Source organism: Chiloscyllium punctatum, chromosome 15 (assembly GCF_047496795.1).
Source record: "Chiloscyllium punctatum isolate Juve2018m chromosome 15, sChiPun1.3, whole genome shotgun sequence".
Taxonomy (NCBI): domain Eukaryota; kingdom Metazoa; phylum Chordata; class Chondrichthyes; order Orectolobiformes; family Hemiscylliidae; genus Chiloscyllium; species Chiloscyllium punctatum.
The window spans coordinates 43009730-43032898 of record NC_092753.1 but is presented as its reverse complement, the minus strand read 5'-3'; the positions used below and the strand labels follow the sequence as shown (position 1 = coordinate 43032898).

The window sequence follows — 23169 nt, the reverse complement described above, 5'->3', positions numbered from 1 at the left end:
ATATTCTCATGCCAACATTTCTGTCACAGGCCTGATGCAGTGTTACAGTGAGCCTCAGTGAAAGTTCAAAGAACCACACGTCATTTTCTACTTTAGGACTCAACAGAGGTCATTAACTTTAGAGCGCGATTCCATTCTTCCATTTTTTTAATCCACCCCCACATCAGGTCCTGTCATGACAGTGGGTTGCGTTTAGCACAATCACCCACTCCCACGTACTCCTAGGCCTACTGTCATATGATATGGGTTGCATTCAGAACAGCTAACACTTTATCATTCTTAGCTCTTATTATCCCTTATTCAGCTTTTCTTAGTCCCATCTGCTCTCCATAATAGCTTTGTATATCTACCCTTGTCATATCTCCCTCTCTCGCTGGACTTTGTCCCCACCTTTCAAGATACCTCTCCCCATTCCTTCACCTCCCCAGTTTGGTTTCAGCATAAATCACAAAGACCAGTTCTTCCGAGCTTCTAACAGTTTTCACGAAGAATCACCGGACTCAAAACATAACTTTGCTTTTGTCCCCCCATAGATGCTGTCATAGCTATTGAGATTCGCCAGTAATTGTTGTTTTGTTTCAGATCTCCAAAGTTCCCTGTTTTACATTATGCCGCAACTCTGGATCAGGTAGGACTCCCAGCTCAGAGATATGGACACTACCGGTGCAACACAAGCATTCCCTGCCTCAACAGTATGTGTTGTATGCTTACTTAGGTTGATATTACTGGACATTTCACATACAGTTGACTGGCCCACTAGCAGAATAACTGGCTGACAGCTTGTGAAAAGTTTAAATGCACTGAAAGGAATGTTTAGAGAGTAACATGGAGATCTAGCTGACTTAAAAGGGAAAGGTATCATGCCTCCCTGAGATCTGTGCACAATAAAGTTCAATCTATTGATTCCTCACCCTCACATGGCTTTACATGACAGCAATTCTTCACACTCAGTACTCACAGCTTGCACAACCAGGCAGCAATCAATCCAAGACCGCCACAAAACATTAAGCGTATAACAGAACACGCCATTGTACTTCAGCAACTAGGAGAAAATGAGGACTGCTGATGCTGGAGAATCAGTCGAAAAGTTAGGCGTTGGAAAAACATAGCAAGTCAGGCAGCAGAGGAGCAGGAGAGTCGATGTTTCGGGCATAAGCCCTTCATCAGGGTACTATGCCTAAAACATTGACTCTCCTGGTTTTTGGATGCTGCTTGACCTGCTGCGCTTTTCCAGCGCTGCACTTTGACACCATTGTACTTCATCCCATCCAGTTGGAAGAGCTGGTGCATCACAAGCAGCAGCAATGAAATCGAGAAAGACAATGGATGGAACTGAAAGGCCAAACGGCACCAAGGATCTGGCCTTTAGCAGGGCTGCAAAGAAGAGAGAGTGATCAACAAACCTTGCCCTTCATCTGACAATTTCTCTTCACGCATACTGTTGATGACAAAAACAAGAAGTTCTTGGCTCTTATTTCTCCTGTTTCTTGACCACAGCCAAACTATTGGCATCCTCCCATATCAGACACAGAAGAACTTAAATATTAGGATCATGGACGTAAAGAGAAGACAGATGAACACTCAGCCGTACATACCTATGGCCGGCAGCCTGGAAACCTATGTATTTTAAAGGCTAAGATAGAGGCAGAATCTGCATAAGGGAACACAAAGCCAAACTGCATAGGAGCCAAGATGTGCTGGATGAGGTAAAAGGCAGTGCAGACTTCAGGGTGAGCTCACAAAGTCTGCTGTGGAAGTTAGATAAGAACTCCGATAGGCCAAGCTCCAAATTAATTCTGATGACAGTACGCAACCAAATATTTGATGCACTGGAAAGCCGACTTGAAACTTTGTGGTCACAACTAAGCATGCAAGAGTCTGAAGCATGGAACTAAATTATTGCCTCGTAATCCTGCAACTTGTCCATGTTCTACATTCCTAAGCCAATGAAAATAAGCTCTCAGCGTATCTCCTGAATGCTCAAATGTGTTTGCTCCATATTCCTCTAAACTGCAGAGACTATGGATTGAATTACCTCAGGCTTTGATCATAAAATCTCAATTCAGGGACCTATCAATGTTATGCCCTTCCTCCAATAAAGAGACAAAAACATCTTTGTTTTTCTTTCACAGGATGTGGGTTTCACTGCTTCGGCCAGCATTTATTTCCCATTCCCCACTGTTTCATGAGAAAGTAGTGATAAGCTGCCTGCTTGCACCAGTCTGTGTGTTGCAGGTCCACCCACAACACAGTTAAGGAGGAAGTTGCAAGATTTTTAAATAAAATTGAACAGTAACAATAACATTCTGATCTCTGCCCTAATATTTAAAAAGTGCCTCTTAATTCTGGGCTGACCCACAAGAAACATCCTTTCTACATTCATCTTGTCAAGACCATTCTGAAGTATATACACCTCAATTTGACACCCTTTATTCCTCTTATCCCCTTTGAAACAAACTCAGTCGATCCAACCTATCCTTGCAAGATATGATTTCACTAAAGTTCTGTACAAGTGACAAATATTTTGTTCAATGTTTCTCATAATTAATTCCATCGATTCAATTATGTGCTGTACCTGCATGCTAATTTTTTGAGACTCACCCAACAGAACACAATCCCCTCGGAATTCTGCAGTCCTTATACATTTAAGTAGACTGTTTTTGGACACTTCCTATCACATTTTCCCACCCACTCCATCTACCCATTTGTGTCTATAACGTCTTTGTGTCTTTTTCACATCACACTTTCCTATTTATCTTGGTGTCATCTGAGAACTCTGGACAATCTTTTTTTTAAAGAAAAAGACATGGCCAACATGTCTGCAATTCTCTAATCCTCTAGCATATTCCCAGAGTCGAGGGAAGACTGAAAATTATGGCCAGTGCTCCTACAATTTCCATTCACACTTCATTTAACATTGTTAGATGCATCTCATCCAATGTTTTGTTAACTTTCTGTATTAATAGCCTATCCAATTCTTCCTCCTTATCAGTTTTGAACTCTTCTAATGACAGAATCTTTTCCTTTGTTAGCATGCATAGCAAATACTTAAGTCTTTATTAAAGACAGGTGCAAAGTATTAATTTAGCACCTTAGTCATGTCTCTTGCCTCCAGGTTAAACTTGCTTTGATTCCTCACTGCCACTAATCCTCCTCTTCCACCTGGTAATTATTCAGGTGCCTATGGAAAACTTCAGGAGTGCCCATTTATTAGCCAATCTTTTCTCACAAATCCTCCTTGCATCTTTAATATTTTTGCCATTTCCCCTCTAAATGTGCTGTACTCTTCTTGTTTCTCAATTCTGTTTTCTACTGACACCTAATGTAATCACTTCTTTGTCTTGTTTTTAATTTCCATCTCCTTTATCATCCAAGGATCCTCAGGATTTGTTTATCAAAAATGGTGATGGACAATTAAAGAACTGACTGCAGACTGGGAAATGAGCTGAAGACTAAGGGATTGATATATCCTTGCCTGTTGACATACCCGCTAGAATGATTGAGGAGCATGAATGCATGACCGCAAGCAATTGGACCTCAGGAAATTGCTGCCATCATTTGTCAACACTGAAATATATAATAATGCATCAAATAATACACTATTACTTGCCTATTACTTATAACAATGTTGAATCATTGATTTTATGTGCATTGCTATTCCTTTATATATGGCATTAGAGCATCAGCCTAGAAGCTACGGCTCTCGCCGGTACTGAATAAATATGTCGAGGGAGATTATAAAATGTGTTATCCATGAGCTTAAATTGGTTAGTAATGCCACTCAAATACATAAAGAATTGTCATACAAATCCATTAAGCATTAAGCTGATAATATTGTAACTGTTAATCTGACTGCTGGCAAAGTACCTCAAACAGCTGATCGAGTTTTACATGGAAAATGTTCACCAACGACACAGCTATTAGATTTGCTTCTAGATTCCAGACATTCCTTTGGCCACACTCCCACCAGCATCATGCAAGCACACTTCATATTGAAGCCTAAAGCATTTACATGAGTGGGAATTCTGGTGGGGAGCATCAGTATGCCAGTGACATCTCCTCCAGAGATATAAGAACAAGGCTTGAATGCAAGACAAAGCCACACTCATTTTCAATGGAATCTGGGAGAGCTCAGAAAATTGGCCAGTGACCAAGCGGAATCAGGTCATTCCCCAGACCCTTCCACGTTCACTCAAACACTTTTCACAACTTGGGAAAAGGGAGTTTTGAGTTCTTGACTCCCACATGGCAGATGGTGTTTTCTTTTCATGATTTTGTCACAACTACACCAGACAGATCCATGAAGTGGTCTACGAACTGTGTATTTAAACCACTCCTTCAGCCACCTTAGCTTCTATTTGGAGTGTTTCAATTTTAAAAAGCAACAGCACAGCTTCAGGCTTGAACACAATGAAGGTTGGTCATTTTTTAGCTAGTGCTGCAGAATAAAACAGGTAAAATAGGATTTTATCTTGGTCATTATCTAAAAAGGATACAGAGCCAATATGGATGAAAGACACTTGTATCCCATAATCTGATTGCGGTTCAAAGTAAGGTCAGTTTGTTATTGTTGCCGGACTGTTAATTGCTTGCAAACTCAACTACTTCACCACATTGAGAGAGAAACGCAAAGTCAGGCTTCAGTAACTGTGATGACTTCTGTCGCTGACTAACTGCAGGCTGGTTCCACAGGTGGGCTGAGCAATAGTACACCGAAGGCTACTTTATTTCACTTACACAGCATAGCTGTAGCTCCTGGTAGTCTAGATCAGTACACAGATTCTTATTTGATTTGCCATTTTCTCCCTTCTTTTGCCTGATTTTGAACCCTCTCATTTTCCCTAATGGTGTCCCTCAGAAGTTCTCTTGGAGTTCAGCTTAAGAAGGTACTTCACTGCCTGTCTTGTACAGATCAAAATTTAATGTATGTTCACTTTGAGGAGTCACTGTTTCACAAAACAAAGTGAATTGTACTGGAATTCCCCACAGAGATTCTTCCAGTCTTGTGGTTTTCTCAATAGTTTGGCATTTCCACACTTCAGAAGGATCTATTGTGTCGTACAAGGTTGATAGAGTGCTAAGTGATTTGTTTTGCAATTCATGCCAAGATAACAGCCTGTCTGCTTTTTGGGTGAAAATGAAATACCAAGATCAGTCAAGGCCAGCGACCATAATTCTATTAGTTTTTAAAAAGTGATGGAAAAGGATAGACCAGATCTAAAAGTTGAAGTTCTAAATTGAAGAAATGTCAATTTTGATGGTATTAGGCAAGAACTTTCAGAAGCTGATTGGGGGCAGATGTTCACAGATAAAGGGACAGCTGAAAAATGGGAAGCCTTCAAAAATGAGATAACGAGAATCCAGCGAAAGTACATTCCTGTTGGGGTGAAAGGAAAGACTGGTAGGTGCAGGGAATGCTGAATGGCTAAACAAATTGAGGGTTTGGTTAAGAAAAAGGAGGAAGCAGATGTCAGACATAGACAGGATAGATAGAATGAATCCTTAGAAGAGTATAAAGGCAGTAGGAGTATACTTAAGAGAGAAATCAGGAGAGCAAAAAGGGGACATAAGATAACTTTGGGAAATAGAGTTAAGGAGAATCCATAGGGTTTTTATAAATACATTAAGGACAAAAGGGTAACTAGGGAGAGAATAGGGCTTCTCAAAGATCAGCAAGGCAGTCTTTGTGTGGAGCCGCAGGAGAAGGGGGAGATACTAAATGAGTATTTTGCATCAGTATTTACTTTGGAAAAGGACATGGAAGATATAGAATGTGGGGAAATAGATGGTGACATCTTGAAAAATGTCCATATTACAGAGGAGGAAGTGCTGGATGTCTTGAAATGCATAAAAGTGGTTAAATCCTCAGGGTCTGATCAGGTGTACCCTAGAAACCTGTGGGAAGCTAGGGAAGTGATTGTTGGAGGGAATCCTGAGGGATAGGACGTACATGTATCTGGAAAGGCAAGGACTAGTTAGGGATAGTCAACATGGTTTCATGCGTGGGAAATCATGGCTCACAAACTTGATTGAGTTTTTGAAAAAGTAACAAAGAGGATTAATGAGGGCAAAACAGTAGATGTGATCTGAATGGACTTCAGTAAGGTGTTCAATAAGGTTCCCCACGGGAGACTGTTTAGCAAGGTTAAATCACATGTAATACAGAACTGGCTCAAAGGTAGAAGACAGAGGGTGATGGTGGAGGGTTGTTTTTCAGATTGGAGGCCTGTGACCAGTGGAGTGCCACAAGGATCGGTGCTGGGTCCATTACTTTTCATCATTTACATAAATGATTTAGATGTGAACATAAGAGGTATAGTTAGAAAGTTTGCAGATGACACCAAAATTGGAGGTGTATGGACAGCGAAGAAGGTTACCTCAGATTACAATGGGATCTTGATCAGATGCACCGATGGGCTGAGAAGTGGCAGTTGGAGTTTAATTCAGATAAATGCGAGGTGCTGCATTTTGGGAAAGCAAATCTTAGCAGAATTTATACACTTCATGGTAAGGTCTGAGGGAGTGTTGCTGAACAAAGAGACCTTGGAATGCATGTTCATAGTTCCTTGAAAGTGGAGTTGTAGGTAGATAGGATAGTGAAGAAGGCATTTGGTATGCTTCCCTTTAATGGTCACAGTATTGAGTCCAGGAGTTGGAAGGTCATTCAAAGTTTGGGAGAAGATCATGTTGGAAGGTCATGTTGCGACTGTACAGGACATTAGTTAGGCAACTGTTGGAATATTGTGTGCAATTCTGGTTTCCTTCCTATAAGAAAGATGTTCTGAAGCTTGAAAGGGTTCAGAAAAGATTTACAAGGATGCTGCCAGGATTGGAGGATTGGAGCAATAGGGAGAGGTTGAATAGGCTAGGGCTGTATTCCCTGGATCGTCGGAAGCTGAGGGGTGACCTTATAGAGGTTTATAAAATCGAGAGGGGCATGGACAGGATAAATAGACCAAAGTCTTTTCCCTGGGTTCGGGGGGTCCAGAACTAGAGGGCATAGGTTTAGGGTGAGAAGGGAAAGATATAAAAAAAAGACCTAAGAGACAACTTCTTCACGCAGAGGGTGGTACGCATATGGAATGAGCTGTCAGAGGAAGTGGTGGAGGCTGATACAATTGCAACATTTAAAAGGCATCTGGAGGGTATATGAATAGGAAGGGTTTGGAGGGATATGGGCCAGGTGCTCACAGGCGGGACTAGATTGGGTTGAGTTATCTGGTTTGCATGGATGGGTTGGACTGAATAGTCTGTTTCCGTGCTGTATATCTCTCTGACTCTATGACTTCTAAGAGCCTTCATTTTAAGCTTCTTCTGTTTATTTGTAGTGAAATTTGGGATATTGCGTGAGAATTAATTGTCCAAATTGAAGAAGGTCTTGTTTTCAAAACAAAATGTATCAAGTGACAATTTAAGATGAATACATTATACATGAATCTTTCTTTTTTTTAAACTCTTCATGAGTTATTTATTGAGCAAGGGGCTTTCCTATGTCCACTGTAAAGTAAACTACTCATTTTACTTCTGGGAAACCAAGTCTCCTGTCTAAGGTTTTAGTTATCAGCCGCAACACCGGAATATCAAATTTATGAAACTTAAATACACATTTATAGCATTATGGACCAGACCAACCACGCTCAAAATATGTTAGGGCCTAGGCTGTCAACTTTTTCTTATTAAAAATAAGGTAAATGTAAAGCATTGCATTCTAGATGCAATTTGATTGGTCAAACTACTCAAATTTAAGAAAATTACACTTTATTGTTACACTATAGTTAAAATACAGACAATAAAAATGGCTTAATGTAACTATCAAAATGCTGAACAAAATATATATAAACTACAAATCATGAATTGCACCAATATAGTAGCATCCCATAAACATACTCTCGGCAAAGGCAAATTCAGTAAGTAGATTGGCTGTGAGACAATTCTAGCAGCAGGAAAAGAACCCCAGCTTTTAGCTGTGTTAAAGGTAGGAATAGGAATTTCAGTATCCATCTGTAAGGCTCCAGCAGAAAGCTTCAACTAAATATCCAGGTTCTGTGGAAGCTTGACCCCACCACCCATTGTAGCTGCTTCTATTGTTCCAACTTTAAAAAAACCCAAGGCCTCACAATCGGTTTACTTTATTGGCTTTGAGCAGTTGCTCATCATCTGTCTCAACCTTTCCTCATTAAAAAAAAGACAAATTACACCTCTTAAAGCCATGGTATCATCACAGGATTTGAAAGCATGCTGTTGACTAATTCAGAACTAATCTTTTTATCTGATTTCTATTTAAGATAGGATGAAAACATTGAATATTAAATGCTTGCTTTGCATGTCAGTTAAGTTCATATTTCATGGAAATAACTTTCAAGCGCTTCACTTTCCAAATTCACCTTTAAAGCTAATGATGATTGTACTGAGCTTAAAAAATGTTTTTCTCTGAGCCAAGAATAAGATTAAGGAGTTTCCCCACACAAATTTGACAAAATTTAAGTGACGAACAAGATACAAAAAAAACATTTCAAAGCTTTTGTTCATTTCAGATCGCAAAATATCACCTTGTAACATGATAAGATTCCCCTGCTAGGATCACTGCCTTCCTGATCAACATTAATGATCTTCAGTGTACACGACACAATAGAAAAGTTTGTAGATCACAAAGCCTGAATTCTGATAAAGAATGATATGAGACTTCAAAGCGGTTACAAACAGGCTGATGCAATACGGAGATATGTTTAGAAGTTGTGGACTGAAATGCACAGATACGTTCAGTGACTTTGTTTTATTGTATGCATTTTTCTTCCCAAAATGCAGTTACAGGTGTAAAGATGGATTCAACTGAAGGTATAAATGTATACAAACTATTTAAGTTTAAGCCTAGCAAGCCTCATCCAGAATTAAAGACTAGAAGTTAAAATTACAGTTGGAGCTGTTGCAAGTTTGCCCAAAACAGGATCTTTTACCTCATGTGGCATGCTTAAATTTGTCTCATATAATAAAAAAGCTGTGCATAGATTTTGTGTATTGAAGAAAACAATGGAAACTGATTACCACTAGCTCATATGTACAAGCCTTATATTCCTCAGGCATAGCAATCTCATAATTGGTATTATGCTGTTTGCCTACAACAGAAGAACATGCTTCTAGTAGAATGTCAGGCATCAAATGATCAGAATTAAAATGGAGTCTGAGTGTCTTATAACATATGGCCTGAGGGTAGTGTACAGGACTGCACAGCTGTTCAAGTTAGATTGCATGAGATATAATACATGTCCCGCCCTTTTCAAAAGTTAAAACCTTTTGCCAAACAGATATACAAGGCTGTAAAAGGCAGGTTTTCAATTTGATAATTAGACAACAATTAAAGTCGTGTTTACAAGATTAATATTTCAAACTTTAATCAAACACTTCAGAAGTCTGCCAATTCATCCTTCTGCAGTAATTATATACTTGTCAGCAGAATAGCTCCCTTTTACAACTGTTTGACAAGTTGGTTGTCTTGCTGCTGATAATCACTCAACATCACTACACCCAGAGTTTGTTTGCACTTGCTTTCTAAATGATTGGATGTGCTGTGCATTGGGGGTTTGAGCTTCTGTTCTTTTGCAATGTCACACCATGATTAGTCATTATTTTGCAGGATTTGGTTTGGTTGGGTGGTCCAGAAACTAATCACTGACATTTAAATATTGTATTTCTAACTGTCAATCTGCCTACTCCAGTTTTGCAGATGTCTACTGCTCACCCTTTGTGTATCACTAATTCTCCTCCATTTTTGAGCAAGAATAACCAGCGCTATGGAATAGTTAGACAATAGGTTGCTGGTCAAGATCACTTGCACTTTGCTTCAGGCCATAATTGATGCTAGAGACGATAATCATTTTACCATTGGCATTACACAAAAATGCAGCATTGCAAAAATTTGCTCAATATTTGATGACCATTGATTTGATAGTTATTGAACTTACATTCCAATTAGTACAGCAGAACATGTAGTTCTGCTGTACTAATTGGAATGTAAGTTCAATAACTACATGTTCTGCTGGACCATTTAAGCATGGATTGAGGGATGATGACATGTTAGTAGACATCTTAGAATGGTTTCGGCCTGCAACAAGGAGCTGATTGGTGTGTAGAGTTGTGACCAGTTACCAATGACAAAGGCCTTCTTCCCACCAACTAAATACTAGTTCCCAGGTAGATGAACAGCTTGTTGGTACGAATGAAATAGTCAGACGCTCCAGAAAGGAAGGTATTGTCTTTCTCATTGCAATGAAAAAAAACTGAAGCCTGAAGAGAATCAATCCTCTTTCCCCTCCCCAGTTGTGCAAGCTGTTGTTTTTAACCAAAAATTCAGAGACGTTCTAAGTTATGAACCAGTCACTCCATGCCTCCTGGATACAACAGAAAAGGACCCAGAGGAGAAAGATAAAGGAGCAGCAAGTCATGACAGGCCAAAAGGATCATCTTGGCAAACCCAGCGGAAATTGCTCTCCCAGTTTTTCTTTCCACTGATAACACCAATTCTGTGCTTGCTTGTGTCTGCCTGCATGCATGTGTAGGGCCATAGTCTAGCTACAGCGAAACACTTATTTATAAAAATAGCACTTTGTGCTTTGTACAGAAACCTTGTCTATGATTTCTGTTAACCTGGTTTGAAAAAAAAGACTAGCAAATTGGGAAATTTTGCATACTTTTACAAAAATCTTTAACTTTTTGTTGACAATTCCTAGGATAGTGAGGTTCAATTTCTAGCGCACTACTATACTGCAGTGAGGCAGGATATTATTAACTCAGGAACAGAGTACTCTTCCAGTTTTCAATAACATACTTCACAGGCTATGTTCCAGCTTGAAAGTACACTGCAGCCTTTTTTTATTTTTTTATATAATACAGGAAATCCTATAAAATTTGCTTGTATTGAAAGAACTTATATTTCAATTAAAAATAAATTATTTTGCTTTATTTTTGTAGTTAATGCCCTATCTGCAGAATTGTATAGCTGTGTCGGTTCATAACAACGGATGCTGTATAGGGGTGAGCAATTCTCCCTTTGTCCAAATTTTCTCTTGTCCAAAGCTGTTCATGGTCTCTTCAATCGGTTTTCCAAATATCTGTCATCAATATGCTGGAGCCTTTTACAGATAGGCACCACTGTTACCATGGTGCAAGTTTGTTTCCAACATGGTCAATTCTAGTCTCCCTATATTAGGGAAAACGTTGTGAAACTTGAAAGGGTTCAGAAAAGATTTACAAGGATGTTGCCAGGGTTGGAGGGTTTGAGCTATAGGGAGAGGCTAAATCGTCTGGGGCTATTTTCCCTGGAATGTTAGAGGCAGAGGGCTTACTTAGGTTTATAAGGTCATGAGGGGCATGGATAGGATGAATAGCCATGGTCTTTTCCCCAGGGTATGGGAGTCTAAAACTACAGGATATAGGTTTAAGGGAAGAGAATAAAGATTAAAAGGGACTTAAGGGCCAACATTTTTATAGAGGGTAGTGCACATATGGAATGAGCTGCCAGTGGAAGTGGTGGAGGCTGGTACAATTGCAACATTTAAAAGGCATCTGGATGGGTATATGAATAGAAATGGTTTAGAGGGATATGGGCCAGGTCCTGGCAAATGAGACTAGATTGGGTTGGGATATCTAGTTGGCATAGATGAGTTGGACTGAAGGGTCTGTTTCTGTGCTGTACATCTCTATGACTTTGTAGTGTTTTATCTGGTTGTAGTGTTTCTCAGTTACATAAGAAACTGGGCCCAATTCATGATATTGAAGAATCCAGACATTTATTATAACCTAATATTATACACAGCCATTACATTGTCGTGTGTCAAGGCTAATATTAAGCTGGTAGTTACAACAGAGGAGCTTGTTTCCAGTAGACAGTGGTCATTCAAGAGGTATGAAGTGTGAGATCTTTATACCCTCAGGTCACATGTTACGATAGCGATAATATCATATGCATATTTGTTAAAAGTGTGCTGACATACTACCCATGGAACATAACACAATAGATGGTGCCATTATGAATGTGTAATTTACATTATTAAAATACCAAAGAAACAAAGTTGATGAAAGGTGTGAACCCATCTAAGAGGCAGTGTAGATTGATGATGAGATAAATTCTACATGGCTGACAGAAGCACATGATTGACAGGGTGATTCTGCTGCATGACTTTTTCTGTTATCAATGTCTCTGACACGCTGTGAAACAATATCACACTTTATGCGATAGAATCCTGAAACAGACAGGCATGACTGCCTTACAGGAGTTTCTGCTTGATTTCAAACCACAAGGCGATCACACAACAGAACACGAGAATGTTAATGATGAATGCCTCCAGCTGCTTTTGCCTTAGTCTTTGAGGGTTGGGAATGAATACAGTAGTCATGTTCAGTCAATTAGTTTATAATTGGAATCGATCAAACTTAGAACAGTCATCAGCATCACATGCAGAAGCAATGTTTGCTCGTCAAAAGTTCAGCCAACACTATATTATTGTAATCTTTCAGATGGTGTGCCTTTTTAGAGTATGACAGGAAAAATAACCTGATCAATGTGCTTCTTTAAAAAAAACTGTAAAATGAATTCTTTTTATGCAATACTGGATACAGCATCACAACATGAGATGATAACAAAATCAAAGGAACAATCTGCCACTTTCCTAAAACCACACAAAACAGAAAGAACAGGTGGGTGGAATGGAGGAAGATGCATGACATACCAAGTATTGAATGGAAACCTACTAAGCAAAAAAATGCCTGCCTTATGGATTCTTGTCCTACATGTTTCATACATCACAGCAATATAGTACAACATTTGGCATGGGAAGCATCTGGGTAGGATCCTTCATTAGGTCAAGTGAACCACTGTAGCAAGTAATTCATTACTAGAGAAGGCTGGAGCAAGCAGTTAGGAAAGCAAATCATATGTTGACCTTTATTTCAAGAGGATTTAACACAGGAGTAATGAAGAAGTGATCTCACCGAAACCGACAAAATAATTACAGGCCATAACAGTGTAGTTGTGAGTAGGATGTTTCCAACTGACTGGTGAGTCTATGACTAGGAGACAGATTCAGAATATGGGGTATGCCATATAAAGGAAAGGAACTGTGTCACTCAAAAGATTGGCAAATCTTTGGAATTCTTTCTCCCACTGGACTGTGGAAGGTCAATCATTGAGTCACTGCTAAATTGCTACTGCTGACATCTGAAATTCTTTTCATCTGAAGGTCCTGGGAACTTGACGGAGCTTCCAAATGTAGTATTGCTAACTACCTTGTAATACCTGAGGCAGTGGATTATGACCAATTCCCAAAAACTCAATTCCAGGTTGACTGCAATCAGAAGTGAAATTCATCCTTCAGTCTGCAATTCTACCTCATTGATTGGAAATCCAGGGGACATGTGAAGTCACCACTTTGTTTCTAGACTCTTGGCCAAACGGTGGATTCTTTTTCCCCCTTTTTTGACCTTGTTTCTTAAGTAATCTCAGAACAGACTAGTCTTTTGCCATTGAGAGTGGGTGTCCGAGTTTGGTATTGGGGGGGATAAAGCTTTAATTCTATATCATAACTTATTGGTTAATCAGTATTTGTCAGTTCTATAAGAATAAGTTTTGTTTATGATTGAATTAATTTGAGTTCCTTAAAGAAACCTGGTGAGATCCCTTTTATTTTAAATGTTAGTAAGTACAAAAGTGAAGCAGTTGGCTATTTTGGTAACTGAATCAACTCATTTCTACTGTTGATGTGACTGGTGGCATAGTGAATGTTGATTATTAATCACACTTCCTTTCCATAACAGAAAAAGTTTATACATGGTTCAAATTATTTAAAAGCATGCAAAATACTCAACATGACACAAACAGTTAAAATAGCTTGAAGCAACAATACTTCTTTTTACAAAAAAAATAATTTAGATCAAACAAGCAGTGATTCAAATAGCCAGCACAGGATCAGTTCTGAGCCAAAGTACAGCTTTTTAACCAATAAAAATAGTCTCTAAGTTGCACAGTAGTTAAAGAATAATTACTGTGATGGGGGCAAATAAAGCAAGTCCATCCTCCCCCAAATTTTCAGGATGCTTACTAGCCTGGTCACTGAGTGTAACTTCAAAAGATACCCTAATATCAAACTCTTCACAAACAAAAACTGAAATTGCTGGAAAAGCACAGCCAGTCTGCTAGGATCTGTGCAGAGAAAGCAGAGTTAACATTTCAGATCCATTGACCCTTCTTCAGAATGTAGTTTAAGTACAAATAGGATTATAATCATATGAAATGAGCATATGCTAGCATATAGAGATTGAACAGATAATTTATTGTACAAACACATTTAAGATAAATGTTTGTTAATATCTTTTGGGAGAACCTACCCAGGAATTTTACATGTTGTAGACTGTCCCAGACAGACTGAACAAGGACCTATAATGTGCAAGCCCTTTCAAGCTATTTCCCTTAGGATGCAGATCCAGAAAAGTGTATGACAACAGCAACAGGAAAACCGCGCTGATGTATTGTTGGCCTGTAACTTTTACATTAAATCAAACCAAAGTTTTTACATCTCATTTAAAATACATCAAGTGTTATGTGGAAGCATCCCCATAACATACGAGCCCAGTTAACATGCAGAGTACATGAGAACCAAAGTACCTCCAGTAATAGTGTGATAAATTTTGATGCCATTTCCAGCTTAATCATTTGGAAAGAGTTAAACTCAATCCCTGCATAACCCCAAGGCCCAACCAGAAAAGAAAAAAAATAACAAACTGAGCAAGGATAAACTTAAAACATCTTTCTATTTGAAAAAAGAAACACAAGACAGAAATTAATCTCAAATTAAAAGGATATAACCAAACTGACTTTTCCATGTAGATGGTCTTAGCTGACCTTGTCTTAGAAAAAACAAAATGGTATGACAGTCCATTAGTATATCACAACCCTATGTTGTCCTGAATACATGCATATATATGTATGTTGTAGTTATTTGTTGCTAATATATTTTGCTAAGCGAAGCAAAACAAAATTAAATATTCACAACCATTTCAATCAGATCTTGGCTTTGTACTCACCTGTCTCACATCTCAAATCAAAGGGAATAAAAATTAGAGTGTTGTAGAGATTCAAAAATCTTCCCTCAAGTGCTTTAAACTATTTACAGCTTTGCCTGATGTTCCTACACCAAATGGTCTACATTTCTGTCTCTTGATGGAAACAGATGGCAGTAGACAACACAGAACCATGTCTGCATTAGGTAAACCAGGAGTTTACAGCCATTCTACCCAGGACCCCTGGACAGCTGCACATGATCTATTTACATGTTACAAATCCCAGACAAATTTAGGGACATGTGAATTGCAGCTAACTCTTTGCTTTGAGGTTGAATTACCATGACATGGCACGATTCATATTGACTCAGAGAAATCAGTCTGCACCCAAATAGAAGGCTTGATTTACAAAGATTAATTCTTCAGGCATTCAAAGCATTTCAACTCTACACCAAATTACAATATACTTAATCTTAATACTTAATAAATGCTTCATCATGCTATGCCTCACTACTAGAAATCATATTTACTCTCTCACTTCATGTCTTTTTCCATTTATAACAATAATTATTTGTGAATCTCAAATGGCAGTGATTCAACCTATTATTCATAACGAATTATATCGCCCTGAATTTTCCATTGCCGATGCAATAAAATTTCTCTCAATTCTCACAATGAAGAGAAAGAAATACTTTGAGCTTTTACAAAACATAAAAAATTAAAGGAAGCCACAGAACATTATTTGCCATCCTGACTATGTTAATGATTTATAGATATAGACTCGTACAGCACGGATACAGATCCTTTGGTCCAATCAGTCCATGCAGACCATAATCCCAAACTAAACAAACTAATCTCACCTACCTCTCTCTCCAAACATTTATTTTCATGTACTTATCCAAATGTCTTTTAAACATTATAACTGTACTGACATCCACCACTTCATCTGCAAGTTCATTCCCCACACAAACCACACCGTAAAAAAGAATTGCCCTTCATGTCTTTTTTAAAATCTCTCTCTTCTCACCTTAAAAATATGCCGCAGTCTTGAAATCCCCTACCCTAGGGAAAATACACTTGACGTTCACCTTATCTGTATCCCTCATGATTTTATAAACCTTTAAAATATGACCGCCTAACCTATGCTCCAGTGGAAAAAGGTCCCAGCCTGTCCAGCCTCCCTTTATAACTCAAGTCCTCCAGTCTACAATAGCAAAATGTCATAACAACAACAAAAAAGCCAGTCTTACTTTTTATTATTATCCTGTGATATCTGTTCACTCCTATTCACAGTACAATGGCTGAAAGAATAACCAGCAGACAGTAGATTCTGGTCATAATTACACACACTGGATTAGTGGTGCTGGAAGAGCACAGCAGTTCAGGCAGCATCCAACGAGCAGGGAGATCGACGTTTCGGGCAAAAGCCCTTCATCAGGAATAAATCAGGTTTTATTCCTGATGAAGGGCTTTTGCCCGAAATGTCGATTTCGCTGCTCGTTGGATGCTGCCTGAACTGCTGTGCTCTTCCAGCACCACTAATCCAGTATTTGGTTTTCAGCAACTGCAGTCATTGTTTTTACATAATTACACACAGTCAGCTTAGGCTCCCTGACTGAACAACTTATATCAGGGTCAGCGGTTTAACTAAAATATTAAGTACCATACCATTTGTCTGAAAAGTATGATGTAATGAAAAAAGCTCAAAATCATACAACAGAAATTCAGTTAAGAAATTTTGCAGATTTTTCAAATCCAATTTTTTTTAACACAGTGTAACTTCACCTGTAATTTTATTCAATGATAAATCAATAACCTGCTCAGTGATGCCCAGTTTGGGTTTTGCCACGGCCACTCAGCTCCTGACTTCATTATATGAACAAAAAAAGTGTTGAATTCCACTGGTGAGATACAATCCACATTTGATCAAATGTGGCATCAAGGAGCCCTGGCAAAAATGGACTAAATAGGTTTAAGGTAGCAAACTCTCCACTGGTTGGAGTCATACCTGACACATAGGAAGAGGTCATGGCTGAAGAGGTCAGTCATCTCAGTTCCAGGATATCGCTGCAGGAGTTCCTCAGAGTAGTGTCTTAGACCCAATCACCTTCAGCTGCTTCATCAATGACATTCTCTCCAACGTAAGGTCAAATGTGGGGATGTGTGCTGATGATTGCACAATGTTCAGCACAGTTCATGACTCCTCAGAAACTGAAGCAGTCCATGTTCCACTGCAACAAGATCTGGACAATATCCAGGCTTGGGATGACAAATGGCAAGAAACACTCATGCAACACAAATGCCAGACTATGACCACCACCATTAAGAGACAATTGAATCACCACCCCTTGACATTCAATTGCATTACCAATAATGAATACCCCACTATCAATATCCTTGGGTTTACCATTGACTAGAAACTCAACTGGACTCACCACATAAACAGTGACAATAACAGCAAGTCAAAGACTATGGTGAGTAGCTCATCTCCTGATCCCCCAAAGCCTGTCCACCATCCAAAAGGCACAAGTCAGGAGTGTGATGGAATGCTTCCCACTTGCCTGGATGAGTGCAGCTCCAACAACAGTCAAGAAGCTTGACATCATCCAGGACAAAGAAGCCCATTTGATTGCCACTACATGATCTACTCGGCACACTCAGTAGCAGCAGTGTATACTATCTACAAGACGCACTGCAAAAATTCAAAAGATCTTTAATAAGCACCTTCCAAACCCACAACCACTTCCATTTAGAAGGACAAGTGCAGCAGTTACATGGGAACACCACCATCTGCAAGAACCTCTTCCAAGCCACTAGCCATCCTAACATGGAAATATAATTGCCACAGTCTCTGGGTGAAAATCCTGGAATTCGCTCCGTAAGTGTAATGTGGATCAACCTACAATATGTGGATGACAGCGGTTCAAGAAGATAGCCTACCACCACCTTCTCAAGGGCAACTAGATCAATCAAGACTGGCCAGTGATATTAATGTCACACAAGAAAGAACAATTCAATCAACCAATAATAATTAATGTATGGTAACATTTCACATCCAAGTCTACAATACAATCTTCCATATTGAAAACAATTGCATTTTTGATTATCATTCATTTTAAATAGGCAGAATTTGACAAAATATTGTACACGTGGAGCTTTGCATGTTGAAATATAATTAATTAATTAATTAAAATACAGTGCAAAGAAAACATCACCCGCTGATGTTTGTGCTCTATCACTAAACTACCAAAATTAAACAATGCCAACAGATACAATGGTAATTTTATACATCTGTGTTGCAGAAAATTTAGCTACAACTTTAAGATGGGGGTTTGGATTTTGCACACATTGAAATTTCAGGCCCATCAAGATCAAAAACCTTATTTCCAACTTTAATCAGACAAAATAATCTTAGTTTTGATCCCTTCTGCTTTGAAATTTTCTGGTCAGGAGTCTCCTGTTATGAAACAGTGCAGAATAATCCAGGAATGCTCAAAGCCAGCGGCAGTATAAAATTACTGTTGGGACCACATCCCTTATCAGCAGTAAATGTGCTGGGTTCTGCAATCACTCTTACAGCTACTTAGAAAAGATAAATACACAAGGTAAGTAAGCGAGAAGGAGGGAGCAAGGTAGGGAACAGCAGAGAACAAGGGGTGGCAGCTCAGTGTAAGGACAGGAAAGGTGACAGGTGAGTGAGAGTTAGACACTGGGACAAGAGCCTTGAAACACACTGCAGCTGACAACATTGTATCTACATGGTCAGGAGGCATAACATTTGAGATGACAGAGGTATGCTACGAGCACCTCTCCAACATAGGGGACATCGAACTGTAGAAAATCTACGTGTCCTTCTCAGTCAAGAATTTTCAGTCAGGTAAGATGGCATGTCTTGACCTGAATCGTCTTGGTGGAACAGTGGCAAGAGTTACACTATTATATAAAGTTAATGAGTCAAAAAGCAGCTGAGGAAGATTTCATCAAGCTCCCTAGACTCAATTAGGAATCTAAACCAGAAACTGAATTCACTGAGATTACTAACATTGACATGAGAAATTTGTTTCATACTATAAACAAAATGGGAACCTGCGACTGTACTGGTTTGGCACAAATTTTTTTCCACTGCTATAAAGATTGAAGAGCACTCACTACAACAGCCAGCAAGGTTTGAGAGGAAAAACAAGCACTGAAATGAGCCACATACTTCATTTGAGCCAACTGACAAACCTATGATGGATAGAACTCAGAATACAACACGTCTTCAACAAAAAAAACAGTTGTGTTTAATGCTGAAGTGACTCAGAATGGATGAGATCAAGTGAAATATTTGACCTTCACATCTTCCCAGGAAGAATTCTCAGTGGCTGTGACAGTAATGATGCTGAGCCAGAAGCAATTCTCGAATAACAGAACTGAGGAAATGAACCTGTTGGTTTCACTAATAATATAATTGCTGGTGAATGAGAAAGTTCAAACCAATCAACATTTAGAAGGAAAAAGGTTTATCTGTTTCAGTACAAATCTGCAAGCAAGTCAACAATATCAGCTGACAGATTGAAGTTGAGACGCATACAACGCCATGCAAGCTACTATTGAGAAGGGGCAGCCAATATCTAATCATTCAGGATAATGCAAAGAAATTGCCTATTTCAGGAGAGAAGACATTCTCCATTAAGTAGTCTCAAGAATTCCAGGCTCTCTCCCTGACAGTATGAAGTCTAAGACAGTGGTCATCCATTCAGCAAAGTTTACGTTTTCCAAGTCTGAGGAGAACATTCTAGAAGAATAGCAAAACCTCCACATCGCCTGAATTCATAAAGACAGACACTTCGAGGGAGATAAATACACATGCCATGACTCTATATACATAAATGTCATTAACAATGAAAAACACTTGGGAGCATTTTTACATGGGTCTGGTACTGAGAAGTGCCATAAACACCACCTTGTGGGCAGAACGGCTGAGGATCCCCAAGTATTGAGATCTAACATCTGGTTCTCCTCAAAATCTTTGTAACAAGGTCTGTCCTATCCATGTAACCTGTAACTACTTTCTGATATCCAATAAACAGCATCTAGTTAACTACAAGAAGTTGCTCCAAGTAGACCAAGCAATGGTTTTCTTCAACCACATTAAACCAATCAGGCCTCAGTCTCCTGCCCTTAAACAGTATGGTATTCGGAATTATTACCAAGATTTGTAGCTCATACAGTGCAGTGAGCTGGTATGCCCATACAACATTGAAAGGATGCCAAGATTCAACAGCATGTTTGTCTGCTGGTATGCTGAGATTGACACAAAAGGTCAGGCCCTTGTTATCCATTGCCTACAACTCCTGATGTTCTAATGGCTGCCATTAACGTTTTCCTGCTGCAATTTTAAAGGAGAACATTATCTTACATTAAAATGAAATGCTAATACAGAACTGGAAAATATGACTCAATTACACTAGCGCAGGAAAATAGAATGTGGTACAGTTGTGTGGTGAAATTCAGTTGGGAGAATTCCAAGCACTTGTATAAAGTTGTGTGCTTAAGACTATTGAACAGGAGAAGAGGCATCTGTTATTATAGGGCAACATTCATTAAAAATCTACAAAGAATGATTATATTGGAAGTCATTACAGGGAATTTTCACCTTGCCAAGTGCAGACATTAACATGACAATCCACTGGAATTGTTTTAAAACTGTATTTGGTCATGGGTGGGACCACATCTGGAAAAGTGTGTACTATTTTGTTCATCTAGTAGGACAGATAGGGAGAGGGATCTCACACCTTAAAACACAAATTCATGACAAAAGATTGATGACTGTGAGTCCTTTATGTGAAGATACCATAGAGCTGGACCAGATATATGCAAGGTTACTACAGGAAGAGAAGAATGAGATTGCTGCACCTCTGGTGATGATCTTTGCATCCTCACTCTATATGAGAGTAGTACCAGATGATTGGAGGAGGCGAATGTTGTTTCTCTGTTCAAGAAAGAGAATAGGGAAATCCCTGGGAATTACAGACCAGTCAATCTTACATCTGTGGAAAGTAAGGTACTGGAAAGGATTCTGAGAGATGGGATTCATGACTATTTGGAAAAATAGTTTGATTGAAGATAGCCAGCATGGCTTTGAGAGGGGCAGGACATGACTCACAATCCTTATTGAGTTCCTTGAGGATGTGACGAGACAAGTTGAAGAAGGTCGAGCAATGGATGTGGTGTATATGGATTTCAGTAAGGCATTTCATAAGGTTCCCCACGGTAGGTTCAATCAGTAAGTAAGGAAGTGTGGGAAATTTGGTTGTTTGGACACAGAATTGGCTGGCCAAAAGAAGACAGAGAGTGGTAGTGGACTGGAAGTTTCTGCCTGGAGGTCAGTGACAGTGGTGTCCTGCAGGGATCTTTCCTTGGGCATCTGTTCTTTGTAGTTTTTATAAATGACTTGGATGAAGAAGTGGAAGGGTGGGTTAGTAAGTTTGCTGATGACACAAAAGTCGGTGGTGTCACAGATAGCGTCAAGGGCTGTTGCAGGCTACAACAAGACATTGACAGGATGCAGAACTGGGCTGAGAAGTGGCAGATGCAGTTCAACTTGGATAAATGCAAAGTGATTAATGTTGGAGGGTCAAATTTGAATGCTGAATACAGGGTTAAAGGCAGGATTCTTGGCAGTGTGGAGGAACAGCGGGATCTTGGGGTCCACGTATATAGAACACTCAAAAGTTGCCACCCAAATTGATAGAGATGTTAAGAATGCGTGTAGTGTTTTGGCTTTCATTAACTGGGTGATTGAGTTTAAGAGCCATGAAGTTTTGCTGCAACTCTATAAAACTCTGGTTAGACCACACTCGGAATATTGTGTGCAGTTCTGGTGCCTCACAATAGGAAGGATGCAGATGCTTTAAAGAGGGTGCAGAGGAGATTTACCTGTACACTGCCTGGATTGGAGGGCATTTCTTATGGAGGGAGGTTGAGTGAGCTCAGGTTTTTCACACTGGAGAGAAGGAGGAAGAGAGGCGACTTGATAAAGATGTACCAAGTAATGAGAGGTATAGATAGAGTAGATAGCCAGTCACATTTTCCCAGGGCAGAAATGACTATCATGAGGGGTCATAATTTTAAAGTGATTGGAGGAAAACTTAGGGGAGATGTCAGAATCAATTCTTTATGAGGAGAGTGGTGGGTACGTGGAATGCATTGCCAGCAGTGGTAGTAGAGTGAGGGACATTAGGGACATTTAAGCGACTACTGGACAAGCACACAGATGGCAGTAAATTGAGAGGAATGCAGGTTCGGTTAATCTTAGATTAAGATAAATGAGTGGCATAACAGTGTGGGCCAAAGGGCCTATATACTGTGCTGTACTGTTCTCTGCTCTATGTTCTATGTTCTAACTGGACAAATTGGATCCAAGTGAGCTTTTACACAAAAGTGGCGCACAAAGGGTATGAAAAAGTGAATGCTGGTTGTATGAAATCAATTCACAGCGAATGGGTCTTTTTTTAACAATATGAACCATTTCCTTTGCTAATGAAGCCATGAAAATGTTTTTAAAACTTTACACTTTTCAAGTATCATCCAGTAGTATAACACTAAATCAGAATTGTATCAGATTTGGGCGGCACGGTGGCACAGTGGTTAGCACTGCTGCCTCACAGCACCAGAGACCTGGGTTCAATTCCCACCTCAGGCGACTGACTGTGTGGAGTTTGCACATTCTCCCCGTGTGTGCGTGGGTTTCCTCCGGGTGCTCCGGTTTCCTCCCACAGTCCAAAAATGTGCAGTTAGGTGAATTGGCCATGCTAAATTGCCCGTAGTGTTAGGTGCAGGGTATATGTAGGGGAATGGGTGTGGGTGGGTGCGCTTCGACGGGTCGGTGTGGACTTGTTGGGCCGAAGGGCCTGTTTCCACGCTGTAAGTAATCTAATCTAATCTAATTCATCACTGGTTCGAGCACTCTTATTTCAAGCTATCAAGCAGTCTCCCCGTTTCAGATATGAGAGCTGTCTGCCTCAGGTGACCAGCTCAGTAACTGCAACAGCCCAACTTCAAACAACAAGGCACTGCAAGTTTTCATTTCATTATAGTGTAATATCTTTTATCACCTGTTCATACAAGACAAGACAC

At 39.5% G+C, this 23169-nt stretch overlaps 1 protein-coding gene across 4 annotated transcripts in view; it reads right to left on the bottom strand.

The window, feature by feature from the left end:
* igsf11 (immunoglobulin superfamily member 11) overlaps positions 1–23169 on the bottom strand; it is a 183490-nt gene that overhangs the window by 92225 nt on the left and 68096 nt on the right. Inside the window, exon 1 of one of the 4 annotated variants that reach the window (XM_072585045.1) lies at positions 15073–15187. The exons of 2 other annotated variants lie outside the window; for them this stretch is intronic. The gene's annotated coding sequence lies outside the window, so the exon portion shown is untranslated. Of the gene's footprint in view, positions 1–1595; positions 1616–15072; positions 15188–23169 lie in introns of those variants that run through there. One more of the 4 variants, XM_072585046.1, reaches the window with a different exon arrangement.